The sequence below is a fragment of the Marmota monax genome, unplaced genomic scaffold, assembly GCF_021218885.2.
Source record: "Marmota monax isolate L192 unplaced genomic scaffold, Marmota_monax_Labrador192_F-V1.1 WCK01_AAM20220418_F8-fsc00119, whole genome shotgun sequence".
NCBI classification, from domain to species: Eukaryota; Metazoa; Chordata; class Mammalia; order Rodentia; family Sciuridae; genus Marmota; species Marmota monax.
This window is the reverse complement of record NW_026694771.1, coordinates 4,224,745-4,249,358: the sequence shown is the minus strand read 5'-3', so window position 1 is coordinate 4,249,358 and position 24,614 is coordinate 4,224,745. Positions and strand designations below refer to the sequence as shown.

The following is a 24,614-nucleotide window of genomic DNA, read 5'->3' as shown; positions in this document are numbered from 1 at the left end:
CATTTTTAAAGCAAGAATTTATTTCAGTCATATTTATTGTAATTTTTGTTATATTTGGTCACATACTTTTCCCTCTCTTCCCCTTATCTATTTTTAGTTTACTTGCCTAATAATATTTTCCTCAATTTTTTTCCTTTTATTTCAATCTTACTCATGAGTGTCCCTTAACAATTTTAAGAAACATACTGCAGTGGACATTTATATTTTCCTCTCTTCATTTCATGAAAACCCCAAACTGTCACTGATGTAACCTCTCCAAAAGATGGCACTTGTGCTTTCAGTGCCAGGTTGTAGCAGGTCTTGGCAAGTGACTTTCTTCCAGCCACACGGTTTGGTATCAGGTTCGGTGAATTAGAACAAAGGTAGGACTTTCTTTGATGGTGTGGAAAATTATGCTTTTTCTTTCTGATTAAAAGAGAAAGCATGTAATTCCAACTTGTAGACATCTTGTAAAAAAGGGAAGCCAGTGTAAGGATAAAATAGACCCTCAAAGAAGAGCAAAACAGAGAGACAGAGAAATGGAGTCACATACTTATAATCTCAAATATCCTAACAGTAACCCCTTGGAATCCACAGGAGATTGATTCCAGGACCCTCCATGAATACCAAAATCAGAGAATGCTCTGGTATATTATATGAAATGGTGTAGTATTTTCATATAATCTAAATACATCCTTTTGGATATTTTTAAATCACCTCTAAATTACCTATAATACAGAATCCAATGTAAATGCTATGTAAATAGTTGTTCTTTATCATTTAGAGAATAATGAAAAACATGTCCATTAGAGATACAATTTGTTTCTCTATTTTTTATTTTTAATTATGATTATTTTTTTGTGTGTATGTGTGTACTCGCGTGCATGTGTGGGGCCTCACATGTGCTAGGCAAGAGCTCTCCCACTGAGTTACATTCCCATTCCTTTCTGAATACTTTCAAAGTTAGTCAAATCTCTATATATAGAACCTACAGATACAGAGAACCAAATGTATTAAAATTTAAACCTTTTTTCCCCTATTAAACCTGTATTTATTGTCTCCACTCTTTCCACTACTAAAGTTTCAACATACTCTATCACCCACCGTCTTCCATTCACCTCACAGGGACTTATTAAAATTGTCTGGAATATAGTACTAGAATGTTAATTCCCCTCCTGGATCTGTACACCATGCCTCAACAATGCATCATTTTCTTCTTTTCCTTTTGCACCATATTTTGTAAGAATTCCTTGACTTGATTTTCTAGTTCATTAATTTAGTCATCTGTTAACAACCATGCTGCCATTTAGCCTACTACTTTAAGTTTTTCTCAAAAATCAGATTGAATTTCCCCAAACTTTCTTTTTCTCATTTCTCTTTCACAGCACACATTGTTATTTTGTGGAAATTATATTCTCTCAAATCTTTGAAGATATTTTTGAACAAAAAAATTATTTTTTTGTCTAAAACATTCAATTTATTTTCTCAAAGTCTGGCTCCTCTGTTTGGTCAGTGTGATGTCTCTTTCATTCTGTTGATTTTCCTTAAATATATTGTGATTCTGAATTCAATTAATCAGATTGGTGGCTAATATTGGTTTTCCCAGCACAGTGGGTCCCAACTCTAGCTGCACTATGACAATCACTTTTAAATAAATAAATAAATAAATAAATACCTAGGTAATTTTTTGTTTTTATTTGCAGTGCTGGGGATTGAATCCAGGTGTACTCTACCACTGAGTTACATTTATATTCCCTGCCTTTTTAAATTTTTATTTTGTGACAGAGCCTCACTAAGTTGTTCAGGCTGGCCTCCAACTTGTGATCCTTCTGCCTTACCCTCCCAAGTTGCTAGGATTAGGATGTATACCAATGTGCCAAACTCCCTAGGTTATTTTTATGTGCACCTACCACTACACAACTGCTTCACTTTTGTGTGAAAATCATTCCTCCCTGCCATGAAGGTGCATACTGAGTGTAAGAGTTCTGGCTATCAAAAGTATCATATAAGAATAGAGGTGTGCAGCCATGAGATGCCTCTGAAGGAAAGAAATTCACATTCACAATAGCAACCAGTTCTCTCTGGTACCCTGGTGTTCTCTTTGGCCCTGAAGCCCATGTTGGAGATAACCCAACCTATATAAGCATGTTCTAGCAGTCCCTGATACAGCTGTTCTCAAATATGGCAATTAATGTTACCTGGTAGCTTTTGGCCACCTTCAAACCATTGTGAATTTTGAAGTCTTTGAGCTCTGGGGCTTACCAGAATTGTACTGGGAAAATCTTTCCTCTTTAAGCCTGAATTAGGTTGACTATTTCTCCACACAGCACAGTTTTGCAATCAATCTGAATTTACATTCTGTGTTTTTCACAAATTCCTCAAAGTTTCTGATCTGAACATGATACTCTTCCCAGTTTTTCAAAATTATGGTGTATCCTTATTTTCTTACTTTTTGTGGCCTAACTAGAATTTTTCATTATATAAGTTCTTTTAGAAGAGGACAACTTTGTCTTAGAATCTCAAGGGCCTAATACAATGTGTGCACAGTTGTATTACTCAACTGTTTGGTGAATAAACAATGCACCTCTATAACTAATATAGCTAAATTCCTAAATATAAAGTATTATTATGATCATTAATAAGCTTCCTTTGTAGTATAACTGACTCTAGTATTACTATGATAGTAAGCTTTCTGTCGCCGTGACAAAATGCCAGAAGAAAATCAACTTAAAGGAGGAAAGATTTTATTTTAGTTCATAGTTTCAGAGGATTTGATCCATGTTCATGTGGCTCCATTGTTTCTGGGCCTGTGGTGAGGCAGAATATCATGGTGGGAGTGGGAAGTGGGTGGTGCAGCAAAGCTGCTTACTCCATGGTAGATAAAAGAAAAAGAGAGGAAGGGGCCATGGCCAAAGGAAGGACACACCCCAAGGACCTACTTCCTCCAAAGTAGCTCCCCTACCAAGTTTCCACCACCTCCCAAATTATGAGTCCATAAATGGATTAATTCATGGACAAGACTGGAGCTCTTATTACCCAAATCTTCCAAAGGCCTCACCCACGAACACAGCTGCACTGAGGACCAAGACTTCAACATAAGAGCCTTTACGGTATAGCGATACCAGACTTCAAACTATACTACAGAGCAATAGTAACAAAAACAGCATGGTACTGGTACCAAAACAGGCGGGTGGACCAATGGTACAGAATAGAGGACACAGAAACCAATCCACAAAATTACAACTATCTTATATTTGATAAAGGGGCTAAAAGCATGCAATGGAGGAAGGATAGCAGCTTCAACAAATGGTGCTGGGAAAACTGGAAATCCATATGCAACAAAATGAAACTGAATCCCTTTCTCTCGCCATGCACAAAAGTGAATTCAAAATGGATCAAGGAGCTTGATATCAAATCAGAGACACGCCGTCTGATAGAAGAAAAAGTTGGCTACGATCTACATACTGTGGGGTTGGGCTCCAAATTCCTCAATAGAACACCCATAGCACAAAAGTTAATAACTAGAATCAACAAATGGGACTTACTCAAACTAAAAAGTTTTTTCTCAGCTAAAGAAACAATAAGAGAGGTAAATAGAGAGCCTACATCCTAGGAACAAATCTTTACTCCTCACACTTCAGATAGAGCCCTAATATCCAGAGTATACAAAGAACTCCAAAAAGTAGACAATAAGATAACAAACAACCCAATCAACAAATGGGCCAAGGACCTGAACAGACACTTCTCAGAGGAGGACATACAATCAATCAACAAGTACATGAAAAAATGATCACCATCTCTAGCAGTCAGAGAAATGCAAATCAAAACCACCCTAAGATACCATCTCACTCCAGTAAGATTGGCAGCCATTATGAAGTCAAACAACAACAAGTGCTGGCGAGGATGTGGGGAAAAGGGTACACTTGTACATTGCTGGTGGGACTGCAAATTGGTGCAGCCAATTTGGAAAGCAGTATGGAGATTTCTTGGAAAGCTGGGAATGGAGCCACCATTTGACCCAGCTATTCCCCTTCTTGGTCTATTCCCTAAAGACCTAAAAAGAGCATGCTACAGGGACACTGCTACATCGATGTTCATAGCAGCACAATTCACAATAGCAAGACTGTGGAACCAACCCAGATGCCCTTCAATAGACGAATGGATTAAAAAATGTGGCATTTATACACAACGGAGTATTACTCTGCATTAAAAAATGACAAAATCATAGAATTTGCAGGGAAATGGATGGCACTAGAGCAGATTATGCTAAGTGAAGCTAGCCAATCCCTAAAAAACAAATGCCAAATGTCTTCTTTGATATAAGGAGAGTAACTAGGAACAGAGTAGGGACGAAGAGCATGAGAAGAAGATTAACATTAAACAGAGATGAGAGGTGGGAGGGAAAGGGAGAGAAAAGGGAAATTGCATGGAAATGGAAGGAGACCTCAGGGTTATACAAAAGAACATACAAGAGGAAATGAGGGGAAAGGGAAAAATAATACAAGGGGGAGAAATGAAGGTCAGTAGAGGGGGTAGAGAGAGAAGAGGGGAGGGGAGGGGAGGGGGGAAAGTAGAGGATAGGAAAGGTAGCAGAACACAACAGTCACTAGTATGGCAATATGTAAATCAATGGATGTGTAATTGATGTGATTCTGCAATCTGTATATGGGCTAAAAATGGGAGTTCATAACCCACTTGAAGCAAAGTGTGAAAGATGTTATATCAAGAACTATGTAATGTTTTGAACAACCAACAATTAAAAAAAAAAGAAAACAGTAGAGAATGATATCAATTAATTTGCGAAAATATTTTAATAAATCAAATTGTAAAATAGAAAAAAAAAAAACATAAGAGCCTTTAAAGCACACTGCATGTCTAAACCATAATAGTTAATTCCATGTTTAACTCCTGGATCTTATGCTAGTCCCCTAGGATCATCTTCCAATAACGTTTCTGTTACTGAGCGCTCTGTGCAGAAGAGACCCATTAGAAGTCATTCAGCAGTCGGTGTCTATCTTTCATTACTTAATCCTAGAGTAATGGTTCCAAAATCTGATTAATCATTGGATCACTAAGATCTACTTCCAGAGATTGGTTTGCAGATAGTGTCCTTGAGGGCAGGCATTTGAGTGTGTTTCATTCACTGATGTATTCTAAGTGCCTAGAACAATACTAGACACATAGTGGGTACTCAATAAGAATTTGCTGAATGAATGACTGGGTTGGAACATGCAGGAATTTTTGTAAAGCTCCTAAAATGGAGCCAGGCATAGTGGCATGCACCTATAGTCCCAGTTTTCCAGGAGACTGAGGCAGAAAATCCCTTGAACCTGGAGTCAAGGCCAGCCTGGAAAATATAAAAACTAAACAAAAATTAAAAAAAACAAACAAAATAAAGCACTAAAATGATTCTGAGGCACAGTCACTGTAGTAATTAATACAACTAATGTCAGTCCATCATGTATCCTTCACTCCACATCAATGAATGATATAAAGAGATGGGAATAGCCTTTAATGTCACACTCAAGAAAAAATGTACTATTTGGTTTTGAAGTAAGTATTCTTCAGCAGCCTCACATTTAAAAGTGGGACAGTCTCATCAAGCCTGAGAGGACCAATAGGAGTTCACATAATAATATATTTAATGGATCTAGCAACAACCCTAGTATATAGCAGGTGTTAAATATGTTAGTTGCTCTTCTTCCTTTTCCCCCAACTGATAAAGAAGATGAAGATCATCTAGTATGAATTCCTAAATTGGATCCTATGATTCCCCTAAGAAACCCTGTTTATATCTAAATATCTGTTCTTTCAGCTGTCCATACCTTCCTAAAGCTAACTCTTTGATCCATGAACAGGGACTCTATACTTGTTTTTTCTTCTTCAGCACTTTATTTTCTCCTTATCCATATATTTTTTGCTTTCAAAATGCAAAGATTTTCCTCATATTAAACAAAAACTGTCTACCACTCCATTTCATTCCACTCCTCCTTAAAAACTTCTGACTTTTCTTCATTAGCCTCCTAAATCCATGACAGTATGCCTTTTAAAGGCTCCAACAAACCAAAACTGCTTCCTTAGAGGACAGGGACTATTTTTCACCAAAGATCTTTTGTCTATTTTCAATCTTCTCTCGGTATGATTTGTGCTATTGATATCTCCCTTTCCTTGAAATACTCTCTCCTTAGCTTGTCATCTTCTTATCCAGTTATGCACCCTCTTCTTTAATATGAATCTTTTTCTTTCTCATTTGAGTTCCCAGTCTTAGTGCTCTTTTTTTTGTTTGTTTTCTCCCTAAAAAGTTTTCACTTTTTTCTGTGTAAAGGTCATTGTATTTTATAATAAAATTACTTTTTTTAATTGATTTTATTTTTTAAATACACGACAGCAGAATGCATTACAATTCTTATTACACATATAGAGCACAATTTTTCATATCTTTGTTTGCATATAAAGTGGGTTGACACGCAATTCATGTCTTCATACATGTACTTTGGATAATGATGTCCATCACATTCCACCATCCTTGCTAATTCCCTGCCTCCTTCCTTTCCCTCCCTCCCTTCTTCCCTATCTAGAATTTATCTATTCTTCCCATGTTCCCCCTCCCTACCCCACTATGAGTCAGCCTCCTTATTCAGATAAAACATTCCACATTTGTTTTTTGGAGATTGGCTAACTTCACTTAGCATTATCTTCTCTCCGCCATCCATTTACCTGCAAATGCCATGATTTTATTCTCTTTTATTGCTGAGTAAAATTCCATTGTGTATATATACCACATTTTTTTTATCCATTCATCCACTGAAGGGCATCTAGGTTGGCTCCACAGTTTAGCTATTGTGAATTGTGCTGCTATAAACATTGAATACAATTACTTTTTAATCTCATTTTTTGGGGGAAGGGGGGTAGTCCTGGGAATTGATCTCAGGGCACTGGACCACTGAGCCACATCCCCAGCCCTATTTTGTATTTTTTATTTAAAGACAGGGTCTCACTGAGTTGCTTAGTGCCTCACCATTGCTGAGGCTGACTTTTGGTACTTATAAATATACAAAAAGGGATAATTCACTGTGATGTATTCATGTATATGTACATAGCATAATTATGTCAGTTTCATTTGCAGTTCCTCCCTTTCCCTCTTCCTCCCCCGAATCCTCTATTTCTCCTCCACTGATCTCCCCTTTATTTTTATGGTATCTGCTCCCTACCTACCCCCCATTTTTTCCTTATTTTGCTCTAGCTTCTGCATATGAGAGAAAACATTCCAGTCTCTGACTTTCTCATTCTATTTCACTTAGCATGATTTTCTCCAATTCCATCCATTTATTACCAGTAAATGCCATAATGTCATTCTTCTTTATGGTTGAGTAAAAGTCCATTGTGTACATATACCACATTTTCTTTATCCATTCATCTGTTGATACTTATCTGTGTTAGCTCCCTAACTTGACTATTGTGAATTGTGCTTCTATAAACATTGAGGTGGTTGTATCATTACAGTATGCTGAATTTAGTTCTTGTGGGATAGCTGGTTCATATGGTGGTTCTATAAAATAAAACTACTTTTCAACTCTGATCTTGCTCCAAATCTTTTGTTAGGCAAAATTCCCTTTGGAACATTTCATTTCAAAACAAATAAACAGGTCTGCCTGAAACACATGAAATTGTGTTTTCTCTTAAAAGATCTACTTCCAAATGCTCAATTTTAATCAGTGACACCAAACTTTAACCAACAATTCCACATCAATGAATTCAACTAATCTCAGACAAAAAAATATTGAGGGGGAGGTGTCTGTTTTTCTTATCCCCCAAACAATACAATATTAACCATGCACTGAATAATGATGTTTTGATCAATAATAGCTCACAAATACAATGGCGGTCCAGATCATACTGGGACTAAAAATTTCCGTTGCCTTGTATTTATACTGTAACTTTTCTATGTTTAGATATGTTTAGACAAATATTTATCATTGTTATAATTGCCTATAGCATTCAGCAGTGTACAAGTTTGCAGCCTAAGAAAACAGGCTACAAATGTGGGTCTGTGTAAGTACATTCTATGATGTTCACACAATGATTAAATCACCTAATGACATATTTCTCAGAACATATCCCATCATCAAGCAATGAGTGACTCTATCTACATTATAAAAGGCATTATAAGTAACAGAGATGATTGGAAGCATACAGGAGGATGTGTAATAGGTTATATGTATATAGTACATTGTTTATATGTGACTTGAGCATCCTTGAATTTTCCTATCTTTTGGTTGGGGGCAGTCCTGAAACAAATCCCCCATAGATACCAACAGAGAACTGTACCATTTCCTACTGACAACTGCATCACATCCAAACTGTGGGTCCTGGTTTTTATAACTCTGTCTTCTTCACTGACCAGTCTCACCCATCCACTTCCACCTATGTACTGTTATAACACATGGAGGAACAGGGTTAACTCTTCCCTCCTCTCCAATTCAAATAGGTTCTTCCCCATGCTCCTTATCAACAAGTTCACTTTTTTGCCAAATTCACGCTATTCTCTCATTGATATACCCTTTCCACTTTGTTCTGCTTACTCAAATCCCACCAACCATTTAAAGTCCAGGGCAAGTTTGTCCTCATCTATAAAACCTTCCCAGATTTCTAGCTAACACTAAACCCTTTCTATACTCAACTCTAACTACTTGATAAACTTGCTATATAATCTCTTTTCTCTCATATATTATTTAGTGTTTTTTCATTAAAATAGATCCTTATTTGATTTTTTTTCCACTTAAAAGCCTAAACTATTTTTCCCCCTGAACTTCTAACTAAGTGTTCCCTTTCTATTTTCCTCCCAACCATCAGGCTTCTTAAACAACTAGTTTACACTCACTGTTCCCTCTTCCTCATTTCCCATTTACTCTTCAACCAGCTGTCATCTAACTTTCATTTCTAAAAACTGCTTACACCAAGATCACCAAAAGACTACAATGCCAAACCTAATGAGTCTGTAGGAAATACCTGTTGTTTGGCCCTTCTGGTAATAATACCCCATTTTTCTTTTGGAGAGCTATCTGCTCCATCTCTGAGTTCTGATGGAACTTCATACTGGCTCACCTCAGGGGTGGGAATGTAGCTGACCAATAACACTTTTACACAAAAAAGAAAGCTGGCTGGGTCTAAGTTAATCCCACAGACTAACATGATCCCAGAAACTTCTGTTCTCAGACATTCCTGAGACTTCAGTATTCTGCCTTCTTTCATTTCATTGAGTTTATCCAGTATGTACCCATAAGTCCCCATTTTCAGCTTAAGTTAGCCAAATCAATGTCTATTGTTCACAACCAAAAAGAACTGGTCCTCAAAGTGGTACAGAGGTAGAAGTGGTTATCTCTCACAGTTACTTCACAATTTTCCCCGCTCTGGCCCTTCTCATAGCTAATATGAGAATGCTTTCACCAGGAAATCCCAAGATGGCTTCATTAATAGGGAAGTAAGGCTATCTGTGTCTCCTCGTGCAGCCAGCCAATAGATAAAAGGGAAATTACAAAGAGCACATATAGAAACTGGAGGAATCTTAGGGTACCTCTTTGTACTAAGACTAGCAGTGAAGTTACCAGAAGATGACAGTTTTTCAAAAAGGCAAAATCTTCAAGGGCTCAGACCCTCAGAAACAAAAGTTTGTAAACCACATCTGTATGACTCCAAAGTCTACGCCTTTAACACTCCACTTTCTAGTGATATCAATCTACCTGCAGGTACTTAATCAAGGAATGTCTTTCTCATTTCCGTGCTTTTGTACTGTTCCTTTGAATTGAATGCCCCTATGGATTCTCTAATGGGAACTTCTACTGTCCTCTTTTGAAACTTTCTCTGATCCCTAGAAGTTGGATTAGATTACCCTTCTCCATAGTTCCAAACATCATGACATAAAGTTTTAACATGAAATATACTCTATATGCTAATTAGTTTTCCCCATTAGCTATAAGCTTCTAAATGGTAGAAATCACATATATTATATTTGTGTTCTCAACATTTAGTACTCAGTACTAAGTGTAATCAATGTCCTTTGAAAGAATATCTAGTCTTTGCTAATTTTTCAGTATAATTATTACATCATAGATCTTGTGTACATAGGTTTAATTTAGCATCTTATGTAGTATTCCCCAATTCTCCCAATAAGTCTGAAAATACCTTATGAGTCAAGTTTACTATTTTATGTCTTCTGTATTCTCTTTAGCACCTAATGGTGTTGGGCACATGGTAAGTATTCAATAAATACTTGATGAACTGAATTAAAAACGCAGTATTAGCACATTAATAGGAGTAACTTATCATGTCCTACTGATCTAATTAAAAGATCTGGCCTTCTGAAGTACTGCAATTGTACCCATATGGCAAATTTAATGAGAAAAAGAAAAATTATCCAATTGGACAGTTAACAGCTTTTCTCTTAGCAAGAATTCCACAAATATTTTATGGATAACAAGCTCAGAGCAAAAGATTCAAGGTGCATATGTCTGTGCACACTGGATAGAAGATTATATATTTAAGGGATCTGTCACAACTGTAATTACTTAGACAATTACTTACACTCTACTAATTCTTAGTAAATCCATAGTAGAAGTACAGAACATCATATTTAATAGCAAAGGTAATGCCAATTCAACCTATGCTAAATATATATAAAGTTACGTTTGAATAATATATAACCTGGAAGTCATTTACTCATTTAACACACTTTATTAAGTGCCTGCTAATGACAAGTGCAACTTTAGGTCCTGAAAATACAAAGGTAAAGAACACAGACCTATGTTTGTTGGGTTCTAGCTCTTCCACACTGCACTGTATTTAAGAATATAATGTAAACCATATATATCCACCAATGCGGAAGAACTGGGGTTGGGGGCAGTGGTAAAAATCTGGAGGAAAAAGTAGATAAACACATACTTATGACAATGTGATAAGTGCTAATGGAGAAATACATGCAAGTTGTTAAGGGGCAATAGAAAATAACCTACTGAATAAATTAGTAAAATATAAGAAAATAACTGACATCTACATATGAATTCAATATTAGTAAGGTATGCAGAGAGAAACATTGGGGACTTAATCAAGATAAGTTGGAGCCTAATGAAACATGTATACATAAGAAGTTAAACGATACCATGCTTGCACACTAAGGGAATCTTTTAAATGATATGTATTATGAAAATTTAAAGAGAGCCAATCACTAAGAACTAGACTAAGCTGTCTGGAAAAACCTTCATAAAAGTATAATCAAAACTATTGCTGGTGAGGAGGGAGATTACAGAGAGAAGGACCAATATCCTTATAATGGCAATGTTGTTAACAAAAGCAGGAATCTCAATTGTGTGTGTGTGTGTGTGTGTGTACACACACACACACACATACTGAGGTTGTTCCAAAGGTTCACAATGGAACACAGTAGGGGCACACAGTGAAGACCTGCATTAGAAAAACTATAATATTTGCCTAGCAATTTGTATATTATTCTAGAAGTATGGGAATTTTCAGCCCTAGTACTGTTGAACAGAATCACTGGACATTTTTAAAAGATGTGCTCAAGGTCAAAAGTAACCTTTACTCCAGGTCAAAAGTAACCTCTGAGCTGGGTATAGTGGTGCATGCCTACAATCCCAGCAACTCAGAGGCTAAGGTAGGAGGATCATGAGTTCAAAAGCCAGCTTCAACAACAGTGAGGCACTAAGCAATTCAGTGAGACCCTGCCTCTAAATAACATACAAAATAAGGGTTGGGGATATGGCTCAATGGTTGAGTGCTCCCAAGTTCAATCCCCAGTAGCTCCCCCCCCTCCAAAAAAAAAAAAAAAAGGGCTGGGGATTTGGCCTAGTGGTTATGTGCTCCTGGGTTCAATCACTGGTGGTTTAAAAAAAAAAAAGAAAAGAAAAGAAAAGGAAAGAAAGAAAGAAAGAAAAGGAAAGGAAAGAAAAAGAAAAAAGAAAGAAAAGAAAAGAAAAAAAGAGTAACTTCTGGGGGGAAATGTCATGAGTCTTAAATTTTAAAGTCACACAAGGTGATGTGCGGTGTAGTTTGAAAACCACTGGGATAGACAACAGAAAGATAACATATGTGAGATATGGTTAAGACTCAAGCTTGACTTAAGACTGTTTTTAAACGACAGTGTTGGGCTGATTACCTGTTGAAAGTTATCTTCTAAGCTAAGTTAAACAGTCTGTTTTCTTCATGTTTCTTCCCCCGGTTGACAGGCAAAGCTATGAATACAGAAAAAGAATCCACCAGTTTCTCATAGACAGCTAGTTCACTGGCTGTATGGTCTGCAACTTTAGAAATTCACTTCTGTGATTTCAATTCTAAGCTCCCTTTGCATCCCTGCAGTGCAGTGCTTTCTTATTTGGGAATGTTCTAGGCTGCACCCATGTGCAAATTTTATAAAACTCTCAAATACAAAAAGAATCTAATACCAAAGGATACAAAAGTCATACTGCTTAGATTACAGCAAAATGTGAGATAAAGTATTCATTCTTGCAGTGCTTGGAAACATTATATCACTCCTGGTTTCAGAAGTCCAATGATTACAATGTACTTTACTTATTCTGTAACAAATACTTTCAGAGCACTTCAAATAAAAGGAAACACATGTATCCTACATAGCAACTCAGACATTAAACTAGAGTCCTACAAGGGGAGGAAAAAGGCAAGACGATAAAGAGTGTGACAGCCTGTTGATCTTTCAAAAAGCAAGTCTTTTTGCTTAAAGTAAACGTGGGGAAATGCTCCAGGGTCACTATTCCTCACCATAATTTTCACTCAAGAAATCTGGACATTGTTTATAAGTAAGCAACTAGGGCTGGGGATGTGGCTCAAGTGGTAGCGCGCTCTCCTGGCATGCGTGCAGCCCGGTTCGACCCTCAGCACTACATACAAACAAAGATGTTGTGTCCGCCGAAAACTAAACAATGAATATTAAAAATTCTCTCTCTCTCTCTCTCTCTCCTCTCTCTCTCTCTCTCTCTCTCTCTCTCTCTCTCCTCTCTCTCTCTCAAAAAAAAAAATAAGTAAGCAACTATATTCTTTTTTTATTAGTTGTTCAAAACATTACAAAGTTCTTGACATATCATATTTCATACATTTGATTCAAGCAGATTATGAAAAGCAGATTATGAACTCCCATTTTTACCCTATATACATAATGCAGACTCACATCGGTTACACATCCACTTTTTTACCTACTGCCATACTAGTGTATGTTGTATTCTGCTGCCTTTCCTAACCTCTACTATCCCTTTACCTGAAAAGTTGGTCAAAACTGTCTTGCTTTGTGCGGTGTTAGTACACTGTATCTGCTTGGCAGAAATGTTATCTGCACATCAGTTAGGATTTGGTATGTGGGCTTATTATTCGTTTATTTCCAGATAAAGTAAATGAATACAAAAACCCATAACACAGCGTAAAAGGGTGGGTTGGGTTGGAAGAGTGAGTAGGAGAGAACTCAACAAACTGGTGAACCTAAACAAGGGCCCAGAAACCTCGTGTTTCTTAGAGAAATAAAGAAACAGATTGAAGAGTTGATCATCTGCTTATACCCCTCTTATTCGGAAAGCAAAAGATAGATAGGCTTCTAAAAAGAAAATGCAAGCCTTAACTCTTGGACATAGGGGTGAGAGTTAAAAAGCAAGCCATACGACGAATTTGACGAGGGGTCCAAAGGAAAGTCTGAGGGCAAGGAAAGAAGGGGAGATGAAGAAGGCAAGAAAAGGTGACTGAGGCAGGCAAAGGCCATCCGGTGTGAACCGGGCTGCCAGGCTCTTTATGCACCCAGGACCACATGGGGCCTCTCTCGACCAGCGCGCGTCTGTGGGCCGGGGCGCAGCAACCAGCCTGGCACCGAGAGCGCCAGGAAGACTGGCTGAAGAGGGGTGCGCGCACCTCCAGCGCTCGCACGGGGCCCGGCTCCGCACACAGGGGTCCCCAGGAACAAGGCACACTTTGCTCAGCCCTCGCCTCTGGGAGCAAAGAAGGGGGTGGGTGGAGCTGAGCCCGGAGCCGCCCCCCGGAGCCGCCCCCGCAGCCCCGGCCCCCGCGCCCCGCCCCGGCTGTCAGCGGCCCCCTCCCGCAGTCACTTACCCGCGGGCTGCGTGGTCTCAGCCGCAGTAGTGGCGGCAGCAGCGGCGACCCCCGCCTGGGTCATGATCCCAGGCGGGGAAAGCAGGGGTGTCTGACCGCTCTAGCGAATCTCTGTGTCCGCGGCCGCCGCCTGCTCCTTCGGGGCTGGGGGAGCGCGGGCCCAGGCCCTCCTCTCCCCCCGCCCCCGCCGCCTCTTGTTGCGGCCACCGCCGCCGCTGCGAGCCCGAGCCCTCAAGGCCGGAGACCCGGCGGCAGAGCGGCCTCAACTTTCCCAGCCCCCCTCCCCCCCGCCCCTCCCCGCCCTTCCCGAGGCCGCCGCTCAGCACCAGAACAGCCTACCCTGGGTGCACTTCGCTCCCGCCCCTGTAACGGAACTCGCCAATCCGGAGCCGGGAAGGCTACTATGGTGGCCAATCAGAAGCAGGAACGCCGTTGCGCTGGGCTAGAAGCTGGCAGGAGGTGGAGGAAAAAAACCGAGGAGCGAACGGGCCTCGGGCTGCCCAATGAGGAGAGCCGGGGGGCGGAGGTGTGCAAGTTGGGTTGAAGGAACAGGAAATATTCTTAAAGGTAGAGTGATGGGCAAGAAGGAAAGCCAGTACGTGATTGGGAAAGAGGTGGGCCTGGTTCCTTAAAGGGGACGCCTTGAGAACCCAGAAAAGAAGATGTTTTAAGAAACTTCTTTGTGACCTGGTCTCTGTTCTGCTTTTCATGTCTTTCAATGGGAGTTTGGAAGTGGAGAAAATGAAGAGGAAGAGGGCACGGAAAACTTTCGAAATGATTAGAGAGCTCCTCGTGAAATAGAAGGCAAGAAAGGAAAGAGGCTGTCTCCATAAGAAGGTGGGGGAAAAATAAGACAATTCAGAGGTCTCTGATTTCCCTTTCACTGCAAGATCCTTGTCGACCTAACACTACTTGAATTCGTAGGCTGTGATTTCCTGTTGTTTTGTATCTGAAACATCGTAAGATTCCTGTGAACTAGAGATGGTTATTTCCAGAAATGCCCTGTGGATCTCCCAGCGGAGGCAAGAGAGTGTTGGCATTGAGTGATGAAGTTTGGAAACCCAAGCTTAGGTTACTAGACCTGTTTCTGGAAGTGTAGGGCCGCCCATATGGAATGGAGACGTGAGGGACCCCTAACAACACGGTGGATTTGGAACCCTAGAACCGTGGTCACAACTCCCTTTTCCTAGTTTTGCTTCATATTTCATAAACCCTCTCGTCCTGAAACAGGTGTCCACCACCACGTGGCGTTGAAATATTTCTGGGCTCTTCCACAACTAGATTTGTGAAATGTCTCTGATCTTAGATGTCCCTTAGCTGGACTAGTTAACTTCCAGAACGTACACACAGCGCATGGCTTAATGGGAATTTCTAGAGTCTCTTTACATAGGAAAGAGAACTGCATTGAGAAAAAGGGTAAACAGTTCCCCATCTTATGTTTGTAAAACAGTTTGAAAAGCTGTGATGAAACAGGCCATTAAGGTTGCCAGAAAACTATGGCACCAATAGAATCTGGAAAATTTTTTAGCCTTTGAATGGATTTGGCACTCCCAGATTCAAACTGCCAATCAGAAAGACCCTATGATTCAGAGCTATAATAGTAATGTCAATAACACCACCATGAAATTGTGTAATGTTAATGTGTCTAAAGTAAACCACACAAGTAGTCTTAATTCAGAAAGCAAGATTTAAGAGTTTTGTGGGATGTTTGTCGTTGTTGTTTGAAACACCATTAAAAAAATACATATTAATTACCATTCTGATAGGATTTAGAAGTGAAGCTAACAGTAGCTTCTGTTTGATAAAGTTCAGAATATTTGCTTTTTAATTTAATCTTCATTTCCTAACTGAAGTCCAGCTTCCAACAAGAGATCTTTTTTATTAGCTTTACCCATTCGTCGTCCCATTTTCAGGCTAGCTGGCATGAGCTTATAGTAGTACCTATACTGATAAGAAAATACAGTAGTCAAGTGAAACTGTTTTGTCTCCAGGTCAAGTTCATTTGTGAAGGACAGAATGAATCTGATTTTCACCTACATCCTTGAGATCCTTCCATGGCGCTGAAAGATTATTTGCATGATTTACACGGTAGCGCTTGCATCCCCAGCTTCATTTCATGACATTTCTTTTTACCTAGGAGATGAACTGCCGGAGGGGGCCACTGACAGCCTGGACAGGGACGGCACCTCTCTCAGCTCCACTTATCCACTCCTTGCTCCTAGAGATTAGGGCTGAGTAAAATGTGCCTCCTTCCTGGAGACCCCTATGTGCAGAGCCCGGCCCAATGCGAGCATTGGAGGTGCCCATAGCCCTCTTCTGCCAGTCGTCCTCGCAGCGCTAGCGGTGCCAGGTTGGTTGGGAGCTTGCCCTGCGCCCTGGCCGGGCAGCCAAGTTCACACCAGATGACCTTTGCCTGCCTCTTTCACTTTTTCTTGCCTCCTTCATCTTCCCTTCTTCACTTGCCCTCACGTTCTTCCTTGGACCCCCTCGTCAACGTTGTGTGGCTTGCTTTTAACTCTCCTGTGTCAGAGAGTGAATTGGATTGGGTTTTCTTTTTAGAAGCCCAACTTCTGCTTTCCGAAAAGGAGGGGGAATTCTTAAATCCACTTCCCTGTTTTCCGAAGGAATCGCCAAACTTTCCCAAAGTGCTCCTGTTACTTATTCCACATGCTCAACAGCAATATATGAAGGTTTGATAGTCTACATCACCATCAACATTTGATATTGTCAGTCTTTTTTAATGCCAGCCATTATAGTGTATGAAGTGATATCTCATTGTGATTTTAGTTTTTCATATCTCTAGTAACCATTAGCCCATTTTAAACCAGGGATGCTTGTTTCATAATTGACTTCAAATGTCTTTATGTGTTCTGGATACAAGTCCTTTCTCAGATACTTTATACAAATATTTTCACCCAGGTTGTGAAATGCCCTTGAAAACAAAACCAAAATAGCTTTATTAAGATACGATGGACCCACAATTAACAGAACATATTTAAAATGAACAATTTAAAGTGATGAATTTTGACACACACCTGTGAAAACATCTCTAAAATAAAAAATGAACATATCCACTCCTCCTACCCCCATTTCCTCATGTAAAGTTAATTCCTTCCTCTTCCTTTCATTAGGCAGTGTTGTCAGTTCCCCAGCAAACACTAATCTGCTGTCACAATAAATTATTTTTGTTTTCTAGAATTTTAAACAAATGAAGTCATGCAGTAACACCATCTTCTTTCATTCAACATAACTTTTGAGAGATTCATTCAGCCTTGTGTTTGATCCCCAGCACCAAAAAAAAAAAAATATCATTTTATTGTATGCGTCAATAACGTATTAGCTTTACATGCTGAAGCCTTTCATTGTGTGGATGTATCAAATAAATGTTGATGTATCTCTCCACTGTTTGTGGACAGTGGAATTGTTTCCAGTGTTTAACTATTACAAATAAAGGTGCCATGAACATCTTGGTAAAATCTTGGCACACATATTTGCTTTCATTTACTTTGTATAGCATTTGGGTAACTGTCCAGTGAAATAGTTGGAATTATATGGTAGATGTGTTCACCTTTTTAAAAAACTGCTGCTCAAAGTTTGACCATTTTATATTACCACCAGAAGTGTATGAGAATTTGAATTGTTCTATATCCTTGTGAACACTTGATATGACCGATTTTTAAAATTTTAGCAAGTTGAATAGGCACATAGTGGTATTTCATTGTGATTTTAAGCAACTTTCTCTATTGAACAATGATGCTGCATCTTTTCATGTACTTAGTAACTATTTCTACATCTTTGGTGAAGTGTTCAAAATTTACCCTCTTCACTGGGTCTAAGTTTTTTTTTTTTTTTTTTTTAAGCTTTATGTTTTCATTTAGACACATGGTGCATTTTATGGATTTTTGTTTGGTTGGTTTTTGAGATTGGATTTTACTGTGTTATCCAGGCTGATCTCAAACTCATGGGCTAAGCATTCCTCTGCCTCCACCTTCCAAGTAGTTAGGATTACAGGCATGTGCCACTGCACCTTGCAAAGGTACATTTAAAATGAGTTTTTGTATATTGTGTTGGTATGGATTAAAGTTCATATTTTGGTATTGGGAACTCCAATTTTTCAGCACTAATTATTGTATAGACTATACTTAGCCACTGAAATTTGTAATTGTACTTTGAAAAGAAATCAAGTGACCACATGTTGTTTTGTTTGGGTATACTGGGGATTAAACCCAGAGGTGCTCTTCTGAGCTACATCCCCAACCCCTTTTATTTTTTGAGACAGGGTCCTGGTAAGTTTCTGAGGCTGGCCTCAAACTTGTGATCCTCCTACCTCAGCCTCCCTAGTACCTGGTTACCACATTCAGCACCAGATTGTCTTTATGTGGTTTTATGTTTTGAAGTCAAGTAGTATGAGGCCTGCAATTTTCTTCTTTTAAAATTGTATTAACTATTTTAAAGCCTTTGCATCCCCATATAGACTTATGCTTATAAAACTTAAAAAAAAATGAAATTTTGACCAGGATCTATAAGTCAATTTGGGGAGAATTGACAATTCAGTAATTGTCTTTAGTTCAATGAACATGTTATTTCTCTCCATTTCAGTGTTTTCTTTTCTCTTTTTTCAGGTTGTGGGAACCACACCCAGGGCCTCTGGCATGCTAGGCAACTGAGCCATATTCCCAGTGCTCTAATACTCTTAATACCTTTTTTTTCCTTTTCTTTTCTTTAAGGATATATTGAATCCCAGTGACTTGGGAGGCTGAGACAGGAGGATCACAAGTTCAAGGCTGACCTCAGCAACTTAGTGAGGCTCTAAGCCTGAAACCCATTCTCAAAATAAAAAATGAAAAATGGCTGGAGACATAGCTTAATGGTGAAATGCCACCGGGACCAATCCCTAGTTTAAAAAACAAAACCTAGCATTTTTTAACTTAATTATGTCTTCTACAAGTAAAAAATATTTTACTTTCTTCATTGATGCTTATATTTATTTATTTATTTTCTTATTGGACTGGGTAGGGCATCCAGGGACAAAATTGTGTCAGAAGTGAAAGAGCACCTATTCTTGTTTTCCTCCCAATTTTAGGAGTAAAATAGTCTTCACCAGTATGACGGTAGCTCTTAGGCTTTTATAGATAACCCGTTCATTTCTAAATTGTTCAAAATTTGTCATGAATGGGTGTTGAATTTTGCCAAATAATTTTTCCCGTATCCAGAAAATCATTTTTTCCTTTCAGGAAAAATTAATGTTAATGTGATGAATCACAATGATTTTCAATTGTTAAAAACCAGCTTTTCACTCCTGGGATTAATCCTATTTGAAAATGATTTGTCCTGTCAATATATTGTTAGCTAAAACTTGTTAATATTTTTCTTAAAACAATTATTCTGTCTTTATTCATATTTACTGATTTATACTTTTCTTATAAAATTTACTTTGAATATAAGTGTAGTGCTGCTGTTCTCATAAAAAAGGTTGGGCCAAACTATTTTTATTCCCTTGAAAAGACTATGTAAAGTTGATATTATTTCTTCCACATTTGATGTTTCACAAATGAAGCCATTTGGGCCTGGATTTTTGTGATGAGGTTTTTAGCTACAAATTCTGTTTCCTTCATTTATGTAAGGCTAACATTTTCTATTTCTTTTGAAAACAGACTTATTAAAATATAATTCACATATTAAACAACTCACCCATTATGGCTGAATAATATTACATTGTATGGGTATGACACATTTTATTTATCCATCAGTTTGACTTTTGGGTCATTTCCACAGTAGCTATTATGAATTACACTGTGATGAACATTCAGATATGCTTTTGTGTGTAGGTATGTCTTCCATTTCTCTGGCATATATACTGAGGAGTGAAATTTTTGTATCCTATCTCACTATTTAACCTTTTGCAGAACTGTCAGACATTCTTGAGTTTAGTAATTATTTCATCTAAGTTGTTAAATTTAATGGATGAGTTGTTTGTAATATTCTTTTATTAATCTTTTATTTTAAGTTCTATAGTGAGTCTCTTCTTTCATTCTAATCTTGGTAATCTGTGTGTGCCATTGCACTAAGCCTTTCTTAGTTTCTTAAAATTTAAACTTAGGTCCTTGATTCAAGATCTTCTTTTTACATGCATACATCCAATATACATTATCCTTCAAACACTTTTACAACTGCATCCTGCAGCTTTTGATATACTTTTAATTTTCCTTGTTTAATATTTTCTAATTTCTGGTGACTTCTTAAGACATGAGTTATTTAAAAGTATGTTTAATTTCTAAATATTTATATAGAGATATTGCAGATATAGTATCAACCTTTGTAAATGTATTGTGGCTTACATTATGGCCCATGATTTGGTCTAATTGGTCAACGCTTAAAAAATAAAAGGATTTAATTGAGGTATGATTGACTTACAAAAAGCTGTACACACATTACAGAACTTGAAGAATTTGGAGAAAGTACATATCTATGAAGCCACCACCACAATGTCATAATATATCCACCATTTCCTAGTTTTTTTCTGTCTTCAGGAACACTTACAAAAGGTTACCCTCTTAGCAAACTTTAATATTTATCTTGCAGTACTGGGGACTGAATCCAAGACCTTGAACATGCTGAACAAGTGCTCTATCACTCAGCTACACCCCCAAAATCTTAGCAAATTTATAAGTATATAATACAAGGCTCTTAGTAGAGTGTAAAATGGCACCAATCACAGTGCCTAATACAGTATAAGGTCTCAAGTGTGATTGTAAATAATGAATCCAACACGAAGCAGTGTAGTTAGGCCTGGCAGGATAAAAAATATCCTAAAACTGTCATCATTAAGCAAAAGCAAAGCAGTATTTTTGTAAACTGCCTGTTTATTATTTTTTCCTTAATCATATTTCCATTATCAATTATCTCATTGATTTTGGGGGGTGGGGGGGGCATGAGTTCTTAAACCCTGAGTTACAAAAACATCATTTTCTCCAGTGCTGGGGATCAAGCCCAGGACCTCCCACATGTACCAAAAAAAAAATAATAATTTTTTTTTTTTTTTTTGCACTCAACCACTGGGCCACACTCCTAGCCCTATTTTATACTTTATTTAGAGGCAGGATTTCACTGTTGCTTGGCGCCTAGACTTTGCTGAGGCTGGCTTTGAACTTGTGATCTTCCTGCCTCAGTCTCCCGTGCAACTGGGATAACAGGTGTGTGCCACTGTGCCCAGCTAAAACTTTCATTCTTAATACATAGTTTGTAGTTCTATTAAATCTGATTTTTATTACAGCCCAACTATAAAGCTTTACAAATTAATGATTAATATTTTCCCCCTAGTATTTGATGTTTGATCAATTACCTTGGTCCTAAATTGTTTTTGCCATTGTTAACTAGTTACCTCACACCAGTTATAAGACACTTCTTTGCTATGGCCTTATGATATCTCAATGGAAATATTTTACTCAACAACATTTCTCGTGACAGTGATCTAAACTTAATTATCAGTTTCCTGGTTGAGTATGCCTGTTAGAATTGTGTTAAATTTCAATGTTTTGCAGACATTTTATAGACAATTTATACCCTTTATATCCATGAATAAGACATCTCTTCCATTAACTCATTCAGTACATCTTCCTTTTTAAGTACCAAAGAAACTTTGTGCTTTGTGAAAGCTGTTTTTACTGAGTTATTTCCTTTGTGATCAGTGTGAATGGGTGTTTTCCAGTTTCTAATTGGTAGAAAGTTCCTGATATTTCCGTTAAGCTTTATTAAATTCATTTGGTTGGCAATGAATGTTGTTGTGTAAAAAAAAAAAGACACCCCTTCACTCTTAAAACTCAAGCAAACAAGGAATTATAGCACATGCCTGTAATCCCAGCAATTTGGGAAGCTGAGAAACGATTACTAGTTCAAAGATAGCTTCAGCAACTTATAAAGACCCTGTTTCAAAATAAAATATAAAAGGGCGTGGGGATGTAGTTCAGTGGTAAAATTCAACCCCCAGTACCAAAACAAAAACCAACAACAAATTCAGACTGTCTTGTAACCTGTCAGAGGAAACAAATTGGGAAAAAAAAAATGCAAAAAGAATGACATTGTTAACTATTGTTTGTATTGACTCAAAATTGTTTTCTCCAAAACTCTGTAAAAAATATGCCTTCCATCTCAACAGTCTCTCATGACAATTGAAAAATAAATGTTTACTACCATTCTACTAGGCAATACCAGGGCAGGTTCATACACCCTTTTTTTTTTTATTTCATGTCAGTGCCTGATGCTTGTGGGATCCTGTAAGTCTGGATACTAACCCTGTAAATTACAAGCACTTAAAAACAAAACAAAACAACAACAAAAAACTTGAGGACCTGTGATATTCTAGGACACTAATTTGTTCCCGAGTACATATTATAGGCAGAATTTTGACTTGGAGACACTAGATAATTTTATGTAAACCAAGATTAGGGGGAAAAAGTGGTGGGGGATGGAGAGGCTAGTAAGTGCTGAATAGTTGGGGAAGTTACACTTGAATTCAAGTGTTTAAACTATCACATAGTAAATAAGACAAAGTATGATGTCACTTGCACAGGCAAATATAATCAGGAGCCATACAACTCAGCTTATATGTAAAATAAATAAAAGAAAGGAATTCCTAGAACTGGAGGAGAAGTCTGTGTTAATCAGAAACCAAAATGAAGGAAAGACCTAATGAGGCATTTGGATCCTGAGATAAAGTGTCAAATTATGTAGGAAATCAATCCTAATTTGTCTGACATGATCTCAAGCTAAATCACCAGATTTAAGCTAATCTGTGATCATTAAGTCTTTTTGTTTATACTTGAACCAATGGTAAGAGAAAAACCTATCAATGTAGGGAATATTTCTTTCCGTCAAGTTCTTTTCAAAGTTAAAAGTAAAATCAAGACCTTTGAGGGAACTGATTTTCACTTTAGTAAAGGAAGGCTGTCACATGAATTCTACTTAAAATAGAATTTTACTTACCTTAAAAGAGGCCAAGTACTGCCTTGCTAACTGTAGACCCAGAATTTAGAAGAACAGGTGCCCAGAAAATTTGTGGAAATAATACATATACAGAATCTTGACAGTTTTACTATGCTTTAGGGTAGACTGCCAGTGATAAAATTCAAGATGTTTAAATCTTCAGAGCACTTTTGATATTGTCAATGACTTTTCAAAGATGAGCTAACTACATGAGGTTCAGAAATTTGGCCAAAGGAAAAAAATCTGTTAATCAGATAACCTGTTGACTCTACAGCCATTTAACACATCCTTAATTTCCACTTAAATCCCTTATGAGTTCAGATGTCTTGAATTTTATTTTTTTAGTACCAGGGATTGAACTCAGGGGCACGCGACCACTGAGCTACATCCCCAGCCCTATTTTGTATTTTATTTAGAGGTTGCTTAGCACCTCACTGTTGCTAAGGCTGGCTTTGAACTCACGATCCTCCTATCAGCCTCCTAAGCCACTTGGATTACAGGTGCACACCACCGCGCCTGGCAGATGTCTTGAATTTTTGTGGACTCTAAATAAATGTTTTGTGGACAGTAGGATATCTTCCTAAATGTTGGATTTAAGCTTCCATCACAAATGTGGTATTTTTTTTTTATTAGTTGTTGATGGACCTTTATTTATATGTGGTGCTGAGAACTGAACCCAGTGCCTCACACATGCTAGGCAAGTGCTCTACCACTGAGCCACAACCCCAACCCCAAATGTGGTTATTTTTATATTAATTTGTAATGGAAACTTAAATCCAACACTTAACATAATGAGGAGCTGAGGCTCAACAGCTAGGTGACTGCACCATTTCGTAAGTGGCTTGTCTAGCCCTTGTCAAACCTTCAAGATGCAGCAGCCCTGGCTGACAGCTCCTTTGCAAACCCGAAGAAATCCCAAGCCGAACTAGCCAGGTAAATCGCACCTAGATCCTTGGAAACTGTGGGAGACAGTGTTTATTATTTTAAGCTGCTTAATTTTATGTTATAAATAAGGCACACTGGGCAAAGATAGCCCATTGTTTCCTGAATGGAATAAGTAAAATTAAATTACCAGTCTTGACTGAAATATTAAGTATTATTAAGTTCATGCTGTTAAAAATAAAATTTTCAATTCATATTTGTTTGATATCAGGAAAAGAATCCAATTCCTAAATTCCCTAATTGATTCTTAAGTGCAAAACTATATTTAAAAAAGAAAAAATCTGAATGTACATATCTATAGATATACACACTATTGATTATATTGCAGCCTAAGTGCCATGTATTTTTTAAAAATTAGATTCAAAACAGTAGCAGGCCAGCTCCTTGGATATTTTTTCTCCGATAGGATTAAACTATAGATATTTAAAGTGTTTCTAGTGAGTTCCAAAAGGTCTGAATTAGGATGCTTTGGTTACACCTGAGCTATTGTAATGAGTTTTAAATTAGACTTAAAAGAAATATGAAGTAAATAGTGTGGGCAACAGTATACAATGACTATATACAGTTGCCAACTGCAGAATTCAGCAAAATGC

The 24,614-nt window shown here is 37.9% G+C and overlaps 1 protein-coding gene and 1 long non-coding RNA gene across 3 annotated transcripts in view; one reads left to right on the top strand and one right to left on the bottom strand.

Moving 5' to 3' along the window:
- The window catches only part of Usf3 (upstream transcription factor family member 3), a 48,708-nt gene extending 34,344 nt beyond the window's left edge, over positions 1–14,364 (bottom strand). Inside the window, exons 1-2 of one of the 2 annotated variants that reach the window (XM_046425161.2) lie at positions 14,098–14,364; positions 12,149–12,224 (exon numbers count right to left, since the gene is read on the bottom strand). The gene's annotated coding sequence lies outside the window, so the exon portion shown is untranslated. The remainder of the gene's footprint in view (positions 1–12,148; positions 12,225–14,097) is intronic. The other variant, XM_046425160.2, reaches the window with a different exon arrangement.
- Positions 14,365–14,430: 66 nt separating this feature from the next.
- LOC131423430 (uncharacterized) lies at positions 14,431–19,068 on the top strand. The gene is made up of 2 exons (XR_009225023.1): positions 14,431–14,934; positions 16,235–19,068. It is a non-coding gene; the product is annotated as an uncharacterized LOC131423430 (long non-coding RNA).
- Positions 19,069–24,614: the final 5,546 nt, after the last annotated feature.